The sequence below is a fragment of the Macaca fascicularis genome, chromosome 13, assembly GCF_037993035.2.
Source record: "Macaca fascicularis isolate 582-1 chromosome 13, T2T-MFA8v1.1".
NCBI classification, from domain to species: Eukaryota; Metazoa; Chordata; class Mammalia; order Primates; family Cercopithecidae; genus Macaca; species Macaca fascicularis.
The window spans coordinates 99,464,378-99,477,390 of NC_088387.1; positions in this window are offsets into that span (position 1 = coordinate 99,464,378).

The following is a 13,013-nucleotide window of genomic DNA, read 5'->3' on the forward strand; positions in this document are numbered from 1 at the left end:
GGATAAAAATTGGCCACCTCTTTCAAGCATAGGCAGTCTGAATATTCCGAGATGGATGCTACCATTGGAGACCTTCAGGGATTTTGCACACCATGTGTCTACATTGTGATTTTCTGTAACCTTCCTCCTTGGTGTGTGATAATTTGCTCAAAGCCTATATATTATTAGCTGTTGGAAGAGGGGAACAGAAGCATAGATGACTGATGGAGATGTTTCATTTGAATAAACCAACAAGTCTAAACAGGCAACCTTATTGGCTTACTGAACTGTAGACCTACCCTGTTCATATTACAGCTTGGGCCATCAGTTGGCTTAATAATATTTAACTACTTTATATTCTATTTGAAATAAACGGGGGTAGAAATAAATAGGTAAATTAATAAATCTCTAAATACAGTGTGTCTGTAATATATCAGTGAGATATCGAACTAGTTTAAGTGAAAGAGGCCATCACTTCTTATCGGAAACAGAGACAGCAATTTATTGTTTGCTAAGTGAAGGAGAACTTTGCTTGTGAGCCAGCTCACTCTGAGCAAAGCAGAGGCCTAATGTGTAGGTGTTCAAGGATCCTGGAGTTGAGGGATTGGCAGAATTTCAAAAGTGAAAGTGTTTAGATATTGGTTGACCTTTAGCTGGGGAAGTGTGGTTACCTAAAAATCACTGTTACTCAATGGCTGATTTTCAGAAATATTAGGCTGTAACTGGTTGGCTTTTAGAAACATGGTGAACCATGCAAAGTTGTTACTAATCAATTAGGGTGGATTTAAAGTTGGTTCTGGTGATTCTTTGCTGCTGTGGCTGAAGAAAAATCACTGCTTTCCTATAAGGTTAGGAATTTCTGTTGTCTCCAGAAACCATTGTTATCATCCTCCATGTCTAAAATTTAAAACTCTTGTCTGACCTTTTTTTCCACATTGAGGAATATAGTGAGAAAGGGATAAAATTCTTTTTACAAGATAAAGTATGAAAAAATACCAAATATTAAAATAGGCTGTCAGAAGTGTTGACAAGTGAAGATAACAAGTGATATATGAATTGTTAACTTTTGAATTAAAATTTTCTGTCTCTGGCTATATTATTGTCCTGAAATAGTTTAAGTTTGACTGTGTATTTGCATTGCCTTCTAGATTATATAGAGCACATTCATTCACTTCAGATCTGCTGGAGAAAAATGGACACAATAAATTGAATTAGTTTGACATATTAGTTTGGAAGAAATAAAGGCAGAAAAAAGTGTCAGGTTGAAATAATAATTCTTTTTATTTCCCTTTTGTAAAACTTCTCCCTTGCAAGAATCTTGTATTCAAGGGCTCTGTAATAATGAGGATGGTATGAGGGTCGCTGACTGGTGTGTGGCCCAAAGAAGGGTGCGAACAGGAAGAAATAATTTGAGAGTGAGAAAAAGGGTTCTTCAAAAAATTTTTTAAAAGATTTATTTTTATTCTGCAAGCGCCACTCTAGGATGAAGCATTCAGATTTTCTATATGTACTAAGATAAGCACGTTATGTTGTGAGGATCTTCTTGAAGCTTAGCTACTAGTAGCCGTTGAAAGAGGGGGACAGAAACATGAGTGACTGAAGATGTTTTATGGAGTAAGCCAACAAGTCTAAACAGACAACTTCATTGGAGACCAACCTTCTGTATATTGCAGCATGAGCCACTGGTCAGCCTCATCTCATGGTGTCTGATTTTGTACTATTGGAGAAATTTGTCATATAACCCTGAGACCATCCTGAGGACTACTAAAATATCCTTTCATTTTTAGACATCTATGATTGCTAAACACCCACGTGGCCCTCTAAAGACCCCACAGTTTTGTTAACAAGAGAGTAGATGCACGCCTGTCACATTCAAGAAGAAGCAGACTCTGGAAATGCATAGGAAGGGAATGTGGAAGGGGTGAAGAGGGAATCAGCCCAGGGAGGTGGGTATTAGAACAGTCATGAGGGGCGTTTGAAATGGGCCAGTGGAAGGGGATTTCAGGTTGTAACAAGAATGTCAGCTGACAGAGCCGCACAGTGAATGGGAAAAGAACAGGAGATGAACCTGGCAGCTCTGCCTCGGGGGCGGTGCCTGAAGCAGCTTCTTTCTGTCATTCCTAAAAAATGCAGTGAGGAAGAGCTGGAAAGGGTGAAAACGAGACAGAGAAATAGAGGACCCTTTCTTTACAACATTTCCCTCCTGCTGGAGCTACACCTTTGAGCCCTTTAAAGCACTTACAATCATTCTACTTAACGTTTGCTCACTTAATTGCATCTTATCCTGTATTGTTCTCTAATTGTCTCAGGTGTGTCTAAGTCAGGCTTCCTAGAGGGCAAAACTGCACTCTACTCTCTTGGTTCTTCATGGCAGAGCTAAGCACAAGGCTGATAGCATAATTAAGCAAGCTCTCATTTCAGACTTGATTGGCTGACTGATTAAAATGGAAGTAAACAGCTTAGGTAATTATTTTTTCCATTGCTAAGAAGACTGGAAGACATTTATTTCATAACTCTTGCCAGATGAGTCTGAGAAACAGTATGGTTGCCTTGAATCCTTGGGCCTCAGTTTGACAATATGTAAAATTTGGTGATGAGCTTTGGCAACACTAGCATTGCCCCAGAAGGCAGGAGTTAAATGGACTGGGTGGGACTCCAGCCTGCTCTTTGCAGAGTGTTGGTAGCATCCTGCGGAGAAGCAGTGCACATAGTTTTGTGCATGGAATTTTAATAGCTGGGAAGAGCCAAGATGAGGTATACTTTTTTCCTGCATTGAAATTCCTTTTTTAAAAGTGGTGAAATGGTGAAAGCATTTTGAAAAATGTTTTACTATTTTACTTTTGGTTCCCAAATTATGCACTGCCTGGATTTGTGTACCCCTGGATAATGAGGGAACATCACAGACTAGAAGATAACAATAACTCTTGAATAGGGTAAGAAAGTCGTTTATCTTTCTGTTTCCACTCTGCCAGCAAGCATCTGAAAATCACTAACATTCCTATTTGAATAAATATTTTGGTAAGATATGTTCATTTGAATTTCTACCCTCAATAACTTAGATTGTGATGTGAAAAAAGGAAAGAGATGAAATAGTTTTTATTAAGAATTTCAACTGCATTTCTGAAAGTGCTGTTAATATTAGAATATCTTTTTCTATTTGATATTTTCCCTTCTTCTGCACAGGTTTGACTTGAACAGTTAGTGATGTACTGCTCTATAGGAATGTGTGCACAGGAAATGACAACAGAAAAAGATTGGAGATATCCCTCACCCTCTTCACACATTTATCGCCTGCTCTCTGCAGGTGTTGCCAATTAAGTTATAGCTTTTCGTAGCCCAAAGCATTTTTATGCCCTCTTTTGGATCTTGAAATGTAGATACTGGAGTATGGAAACTCAGTTGAACTCTATGCACCCTCATAAAAAATGTCTAACTTCTCCAATTAAGACATTTTAGAGGTTGCTAATGATAACAAGTCTTGATGGCCCATATGGAAGATCAGGAGTAACAGCTATGTTGGAGAGAGAGGTCTCCTCCAGATTGTGAACAGTGTTTAACCTAATAGCAAAAAAGTGACATGTTGGGGGAAAATCAACAAATAGTCACTGAGTGTTTCCTGGAGTTAAGTCTCATTTGCTGTGGGAAATATAGAGCCAAACAAGACAGGATCCCTGGTCTTGGGAAACTCACAAAAGATTTCAGGAGGCTAATTGTAACAATACAAGGAGGAAAAAAATTGGCTCAAATATGGGTCAAACTTAGCTTGATTGTACAACGTCAGAAGGTAAACATGTCAGACAGTGATCCGGGGCATGCTGTACTTAATTTGAGCTTGCAACAAAACAAAAAGTGCCTATAAATATAATTATTATAAAATTGACATAATTTCTCCTACTCTTAGGCATTTCTTGCTGAGCTCAAATTCCCCAGGTTCCCTGACCTTGCTCACATAACTTCTTTTGGAGGCAAGCATTCTCTCATCATTCTAATTCTCTATGTGTGCAAAAACTGCCTGAACTCTCGATTATATCTCTACAGCACAGAATATATACTAACCATCACCTCCCATGACCTGGATAGTCTACCTCTTTTAACACAGGTCAAGATTGCGTCAAATTTTGTCATGCAGCATCACACTGTAGACCTATATTTAGTTTATGGGCAGCTAAGCCTTTTATTTCATTTTCCATGTGAGTTTTTGCTGAAACACATCTCCCAAGAGAGTTTGAAAAATTAAAATTTTGTACAGAACTAACTTAGATTTTTGTTAAAATCCAGCTAGTTTGTTTTGACCTAATGTTCTCACCAATCACATTTGTTTTTAAAAATCCTGATAACATCATTATATATATACTAATGGCTCTTTTCTGCCTATAGGTAACCACTATCAAAAGTATTTAGAAATCCATGCTGTTATTTTTTCCCTTAAATCTCATTGTATACTGCTTGGAAAGATTCTGAAATTAGGTTCATTCACTCTTCTTGCTATAGGAAAAATGGCGCATATTGCAAAAAGTCCATTTATCCTCTGTCACCATAACAATCTGTTGGCCTCAACCCAAATTTCCGAATGATCTTTTATCACTGCCTTTTATTTTTCCTCTATAGCTAAAATGAAGGCTTCTTTGATTTGAATTTGGTTCCTAAAGAGTTTGCCTTTTCATAGGTCAGGTGTTATTTGGTACAGAAATAGTCAGCTTACGTATCCGGAGTTGTAGTTTAACACATTTCTGAAAAGGAGCGCTAAAAAATACTGTCTCCCCCACTGTGCCTTCAAAAATGACTTATATTGCTTTATGCTAATATTAACAGGCTGCTTCAGGCTGGAACAACATGCTGGAAAATTGTGGTCTGCCGTGCATTTCCTTTGATGTTATTCCATGCCAGATCAGCAGGGAGTTTGCCCAGCCTTGACTGGGTGTAGTTTTCGAAGTTCAAAACTGTTACTTCAGTACCACTTCTCGGGACAGCTCCCAATACACCTATATCATCTTCCATTTCATTTTAGACTTGTAAAGGACAGCTCATGTTTTCAAAAGAACTGTATTGTCATTGCTTCTCTTTTATCTAGCTTTCTGGTTTGTTTGCATAGAGTTGCTTATTACTATTTTTATTTTTAAGCACAAAGAAACTTGAGAGGAAGAATGGCACATTGACCATAAAAGATACATTATTAGATGGCTCTAAAATGCTCTGTAAAAGCATTAGCTACAACCTCCACTTTAATAACACTATAACCATCCCCTCACCTCAAAACATTAAAATTACCACCAAACTGAAAAATATTACTTAATGAGCTTAAGCATAACAATAATATAATCCCTACAAATATGTGCATTAAATACTTTAGCTGCATTATCCCATAAAATCCCTGTAATAAGCCCACAAAGTTGCTACCATGGTCTAAGGTTATTCGCTCAGGTTTTCAGAGTAGAATGCCTGGGTCAAATCCTGGCTCCACTCTTTTCTCCTACGTGAAATTGGTGAAATTTCTTAACTTCTTCAAGTCTTGGCTTTTCTCTCTATTTATGAAGCTAGTTGTAAAATATATCTTATGGGTTGTATTAGGAATTAACATAAGAATATAGATGTAAAGTATTCATCAAAGTGCCCGGAAAATGGTAAGTAGCAATGGCTACCATTTAATGAGTACTAATGTGTTTTGCCACTGTCCTAGAACTTTCTGTGCCATATTAATTTAATCCTGTAAGGACTATTATCATCTTCAGTTTACATATTAGGAAAATGAGGGTGAGTAAGGTGTAATAATTGCTCCACAGGTACACAGCTTACTGGGAAGTATGTCGCAAATACAGAGCTTAAAATCTGGAAATATATGCATCTAGCTTTTATTAAATATCCAATAAACATTCCTTTTTATGGTTGTTGTTAGCAACTCAAGAAGAAACGTAGAAACCCTTCTCTGACGTTGTAAAAAATGATTCAGCAATTGTTTCACAGAACTAAATATATGGACACAATCTAGTTAGCATGACAATTACTGTAACTAAACCACTTAACTGAGAACCTTAGGCTTGTTTCTTCTAGAATATCTTTGCAGCAGCCCCTTAGGGTCACTGTCATTGTGGCCTTTGTTTTCCTAAGCAGGAAACTAACAGCAAGGGTTCCTAAGGTTGTACAGCAAATTAGGAGCGAAGTCAGACCTCTAGTTTGCAAATTAAATCTCTCTGATCTGCACGATGCTTCTCTTGAAAAGCATACACTCAATAAAGGGGATTATTGAATAAATGAAAGAATCATGCAGAAATGTTTTACTCAATGTACTAGTGCTGTCCAATGAAATACTAAGTGATATTGGGAATAGTCTATATCTGCAATGGCCAATACAGTAGCCACTAGATACATGTGGCTATTGAGTACTTGAAATGTGGCTACTGCAAAAGAGGAACTAATTTTTATTTATTTATTTTCAGTTTTAATTACTTATAGTTACTGTAACCTTAAGTGATATAGTCAGGCTTCTTTCTAGACCATGTCACTTGTATCTTTTCCTGCAACTCTTTTCCTCTAGATCTGGAATTCATGCTTAAAATCAAACAGTGCTAGATGCAGATATTTGGTGACTAGCCTTCAACTAATAACAACATAAAATATGTTCTTTCCTCACTCTTGATCAGGTACAGCATCTAAAGCTGTGTTCCATTTATTCTATTTCCTGTCAGGGAGGGTGTCTTACAAGTGATTTGTACAAGCCATCAGCCATAGCATTAAGAATGAGCAAACTTAAAACAACACCTAATGTTACAATAGATTTGCTGCTTTGTTTTCATGTTGAAATCTTTGCTTGTGGTGCGTGCTCCATGTTATGAGAGCTTTGGCTTGCTATACTTGATGCCACAGAGCCATCAGTATCCACTATTGACAAGCTGTCAACAACATTGTAGAATTATCTGCCAAGTTGTATGTAATTTCTTGAGAACAGTGTTTCCAGTAACAAGGAACAAAGCATATGCCTTGGAACTTGGCAGATATGAAATATTTTTCTGCTTCTTAATTTGTAATATCTCCATCTCACGTATGAATTGAGAAATCTTAAAGGACAAAGATGAAAGAGTAGAATGAAAGAAATGAAGTAACATATATACCCTGAGATCAGTTATATTTTTGAAAAAGCTGTCTTTAGGAGTGAAAGAAATAAATTCAATCAGATGAGGGTGTGAGGACTCTTTCAGTTAGCAGAGACTCAATGTTATATTGCAGAAAAGAATTTAGTGTTGACAGACAGATTGGGTAGAAAAGGGAATACACCTTTTATGTTCTTGCTTTCTGGTCCCCAGGAAAATGGAATTTTGTGCTCTCCTCATTTACCTAATGTCAGGGAATATTTCTTAGTCTTCTGTCTCAAAAGAACAACATATTATAAAATTATTGCTTAATTTAGGACAACATTGTACTAACATACCATGAAAAGTAGCTTATCAACACAAACATTTTTCTGACCCCAAATCCTATTTCCGAGTTCACAAAATGGGAACAGATAATCCTGGCCTCAGAATATAAACAAAAAATTTCTTTTGAAACACCACGTAACCTTTATAGATGTATGCTTTTCTTTTGGTCTGTGACGACTGACTTTTCGAAGCCGTTTACTTACTTGTATTTTGAAATATATGCCTGATATGGGAGGAAATAGGTAGATCACATGTTCTCAATAATAAGACCAATATAGCCATATGGTCAGAGACCATCACTGAAGGAACAATGGAAGATAAGATAAACAATAACTGTGAAGGTCTTCTTATGTGTGTCCACCTCAGCTAAGAGAGTGCTGAAGAAAAAGTCTTCACCTGGGAAGTCAAAAGACCTGGAACAAACTCTGGTACTAATATGTAGGTTAGTTATTTAATCCCCTCTATTTCTTTGTATTTAAGGAAGGGAAGATAACTTCTCCTACACATATCTCAGTGCTATTTGCACAAACATCAAATAAAACAATATTTGTAAAAATACTTAGGGAATTCCATTGATTTAAAAATACTATGATTTGTGTACAGATAGCATTGCACATATAAATTTTCAGCAGTCTAATGGCATACATACTGATAAGAAAGATATTTTTGAAGGAAAAAGAATAAAGCCCCAGAGAAGGGCTGTAGGAGGAAGAAAGACATGGACAAGTTTCGCATTACATTTAATTATGGAATGTGGTAAAAAATTTCCCCAGGTCTGAAAGAGGGTAAATTATCAAATACATTACAGAATTAAGTCCAGTAATAACTTTATTCTATAAATAAAAAGGCATCCTAATTCAATTTGGATGTGGTTAAACTTTTCATAAACCAAGATGGTTTATATGCATTATATCTACAATCAAGAAATCTAACTGTAAGTAAAATCCATATGTCAGATTGAAAGGATAGTTTTCCAAAGGAAAGAAGATCTATAACAAAGTGTCCTGATTTTTCTTGGTGTGTATTGTGCACGGACTTAGCTCCCCAATCAGGAAAACATGGTGTTGAATTCCCATGCATCAACAAAGCACAAGCCATCACCAATCTTCCAGGGAAAAAAGTCTATGTGTGCGGCAATAATAATATAAGAAAAAAAAAAGATTGTAAAAGGAAAGGACAGAGTTTCCTGTTTGTTATTTTTCAAAATAATGACTGTGGGTTCTCTCCCCACAGAAAAGATGCTATTTATTTTTTAATGATGAGCTGTTTCCCAGAGAAACAAAGTGGCATTCTGTCGACACCATATGGCGGCAGAAAAACAGATTCCACCGTGTTCCATTTGTTAGACTGTCTTATGCATTTCTGTATCCATAATTTATGTGGGGGCCTCTGTGATTGCCAAAATATTCAAATGGATTTCTCTTAGCAGGGCAGCCTGCATGGGGGGAGAAAGGTTTTCAAAACAGCAGGACCTGAACAGTCTCCTGCTGCTCGGAGAAGAGAACACTTCCAAGCTTCTGTCCTTCTGGCGGCTTTCATTGTAATACTAATTTACATCCTTGGTTTAGGGACCATGTTTGCATTCAGGAAAAGCAGCTTATGTTCTTTTATGCTAATACAATCATACTTGAATTATCACCCACACCCTTAAAGTCATATTACTCCTTCTGCCTTGGTATAAGCAGAGAACCTGGCCTTTAAGAAATTAAAGAGCGCTAATACATGGCAGTTGACTGAATGATACCATTTGAACACATTGATTCTGCAGCTGGTTTCCAAAAAGACATCTGAAGTGGTTATGGATACATTAAAAATAGTCATGAAAGTCTTCCTTTGCTGTCTAAGCATATGATTACCATCTATGTATTCAAAGGCTGTTTTCAGTGGAAGTCGAGTGGTATTCTCTGGTGCATAAATAGAAACATGTCAAATACATGATACAGAATATAAAGAGGGTATTTGATGAATCAGACTAATTGATGTTTTGGTAAAATGGAATGTCTGAATAAACTTACATGTTCATATGCATACTTTAGAGAAAAGTAATCTAAAACATAAGCATTCTATTAAAATAATTTTTGAAAGATTCTGGAGAGTTTTAGATACCCCTTCAGTAAACTTAGCCATTGCATGTTTTATTGTAGTGCATTAGGGGAACCTCAAGTAATTTCATATGGAAGAAGAAAACCAGATGTAGGAAATACTGTTTAATTACAGATGAAAGATATAGCCCTAATGCAATAACACTCCTAGAAGGTTCTTTTCCTCAATCTGTACTAGAATGGCTAAAAGTATAGGCTACCAAAGAGATGGCTCATTATTTGCTGTTTTAAGGTATAAATAGAAGGTTTAGGCTTTGGATTATAAGGGATAGAACTAAGGGTGCAGAGACTGTCAATGATGCTAATTATTTTCAAAGCAATTTGGATAGACCCCTAGGAAGTACTACTATTTTTCAGGATGAAGGGGAATGAAGGCACAACTGAACTCACTTTCCTGATGCTTTTTCTTTTCAAGGAGCAGAATTTGAATGGGCCCAAGGTAATGGTCTTACTGGCCTAAGTGTGCTAAAAGCTTGTTTTCCCGTGAGAGAGCCTTCTAATGGAGGCCTGGAAGACAGTGAAATACAGAGAACTCTCTCACTGGAGCCCATGAAGACAGAGTGATAGTTGGTCTATCAAAATAAAGTATGTGAGAACCCTATCTCTTATGTTTTATTTAAAAACTAAAACCTTTTGCCTGGAGATAGGTAAAAATTTCAGAAGCAGAGTCAAAAGAAATCTCAACTGGTTTGCCACGTTATTCGATGTCCTGTCACTTTGACCTGGTTCTAAATCTTGTTGTAATAAATGATATAACACTGACTAATTGTTCCAAATTGCAGGATATTTGATTTGTGCATTGTTGATACCAGAGAATTGGGACATTTCTAAGAGCCTCAGTTCTCCCAGGAAAGCTTATTGAAGGAAAGGATCTGACTTTAGTCAGATCTATGGTTAAAACTAAAATTTCATACTTTCCCCTTTTTCAATTAAAAAGTTATACATTCAATTAGACTACATCTGTGAACCTGCTTTAGCAGTAATTAAGATGAACATTATGATATGGGTAATAAAAAGTAATAGTTTCCTCAATCTCTTGGGTTTTTTGAAATACATTTTCTCGATGGAAATCAAATTATTTTATTGCATAGAAGTGATTCCTCTTTATTCAATAGGTGAAGCGATGCATGGGCTATTGCTTGTACAACTACTAAAGCAGAATCATTAAGAATAAACTTTAGTAAATAAAGTTATTGGGTGGCTGCTTTTTCACAAAAAGGTTTGGGTCTGTATTAAATTAACAGGAAATACATCTAGAGTTTTCTCGAACTAACCAATCCTCACTGGAGAAAAGAAATGAAATGGCCTTATTCAAGGACATCCATTTGAAATCCATAAATATTTTATAAGGATGGAATAGATTGCTTATTTTCAAACAGGTGCTATTGTAAAAATTATTTTGATTTTTCTTTTGCCTCAGGGCCCTTGAACAAAATAACAATATATCATGTACATAGTACTTAGACATTAGGTTATGTCTGTGTTTTCCATAATTGGCTCAGGCAGAGGGAGGCTCACACGTAGGGTTTCTCTGCTGTCTCCCCAGTGTCTTCCTATAAGGAAAATCATGCCCTAAATAGGACCAGCGTCTCATTGCTCATTCTGTAAATTGTCAATTGAAATGGTACCATTTCCTTCAAGATAATGACAATAGATTGAAATGTATTCTGCCAACTTATTTGATAGATAATTTCCACCCTCCATCAACACATTCAAATGTTCTCTGTATTTTATAGATGATTTTGCATTTGAACAACAGCAGAAACTCTGTATTAGGAAATGTTTTTTTTTTTTTATTTGTAATTCTGACTCATTTTTCTTTTGGATTGCAGGCTTTCTATAAGTAATGTGTATATTATGCAAGTTTAAGATGGAAAAATTTGCTGCTTGAAAGAAATGATGCAAGAAAAGATGGTGTCACTGTCCCACCACCTACTTATTTCTGTTTGTATGTCTAGGGGAGGGAGGAAGCTGAGATGAGCCATCTGTACTCTGCTTCTCTGTCTTCTGTAAGACTAATGGTGCCCGTTAATGAGGTAAGTAGCAAGCTGAGATCAGGGCCTGATCTGTGATCAGAATCAGAGATCAGTGAGTAGCCAAAGACATAATTTATCTCACAAAGAGCATTCAGGTGTGTTTGAGGCCAAGGTTAGATCATTTTCTGGCCTTGGTCAGGTGGTCAGTAATTAGAAAACATGGTAAAGTGAACCAATTTCTATGAATATGGAAGTCTTGGAAAAGATGTGCACATCCCTGGGTCTGATCACCATTTTCTTGAACGCCTTGAGGTCTGAATCCTTCTGATACAGACTTTTATGGAGCTACTTTGAGTGGATTTCCATTGCTTGAAAACATATTTCCTGCCTTGGACAGCCAAGGAGAAGTTGCCAGCTGAAGAAACCAGGTGACAAGGAACCAACAGAAAATGATGACAACAAAAAGAAAACTATCCTGGGTATGTATGTGATTGCTGCCTCTCTGCTTACACCCTCCTTTAAGAGAATTGCCCTGTGATCAAACCAGGGAGCTCCACCGACCTCAGAGAAATGCATAAACCAAGCTTGTTTGTAAGATTCTTTGTTTTGGAAATTTGATCTAAGTGATACAAGCTTGTGGCTGAGTCGAGATAATTTTGATGCCAGAATTAAGATTCAAGTATCACTGCTGCTGCTCTTAAGGCTACTGAGGATTTTGGCGCTGGGCAGGTGGTCACATATGGTAGATTGCATTATTGGCCCTGATTCTACATCTCTCTGTATCCAAATCCTTTGCCATGTAACTTTGCAATTCCTCCTACTAAAAGAGCAGGATGTATTTCCCTTCTAGATTCTGGGTTTGGCCATTTAACTTGCTTTGGCCAATAGAATGAGATAGAACTGACAGTATGCCAGTTTTGAATTAAGGCTTTAAGTGGCCTTGAATATTTCTGCTTGCCCTTCAGTGTATCTGCTATTGCAATAAGAAGAGCATGCGGCTGGGTGTGGTGGCTCATGCCTGTAATCCCAGCACTTTGAGAGGCTGAGGTGGGTGGATCACAAGGTCAGGAGTTCGAGACCAGCCTGGCCAATATGGTGAAATCCCGTCTCTACTAAAAATACAAAAATTAGCTGGGCGTGGTGGCAGGTGCCTGTAGTCCCAGCTACTCAGGAGGCTGAGGCAGGAGAATCGCTTAAACCTGGGAGGCAGAGGTTGTAGTGAGCCGAGATCTCTTACCACTGTATTCCAGCCTGGGTGACAGAACAAGACTCCATCTGAAAAAAAAAAAAAAAAAAGAAAGAAAAAGCATGCCTCAGTTAGTCTGTTGGTTGAAGGAGTATGAAAGACACCTGGAACAGAACTAGTGCTATCACCTGATAGACCATAGGGAGAATTAGTCATCCAGCCACTGCAGCTTGAAGTAGAGCTGCTCAGCAGAGCTCAACGTCAATCAATCAAACCCCACCAAACCCACGAACTCATAAGCAACTTAATAATTGTTGTTATAGACACGGAGTTTTATAATTGTTTGATAGCAGCAATA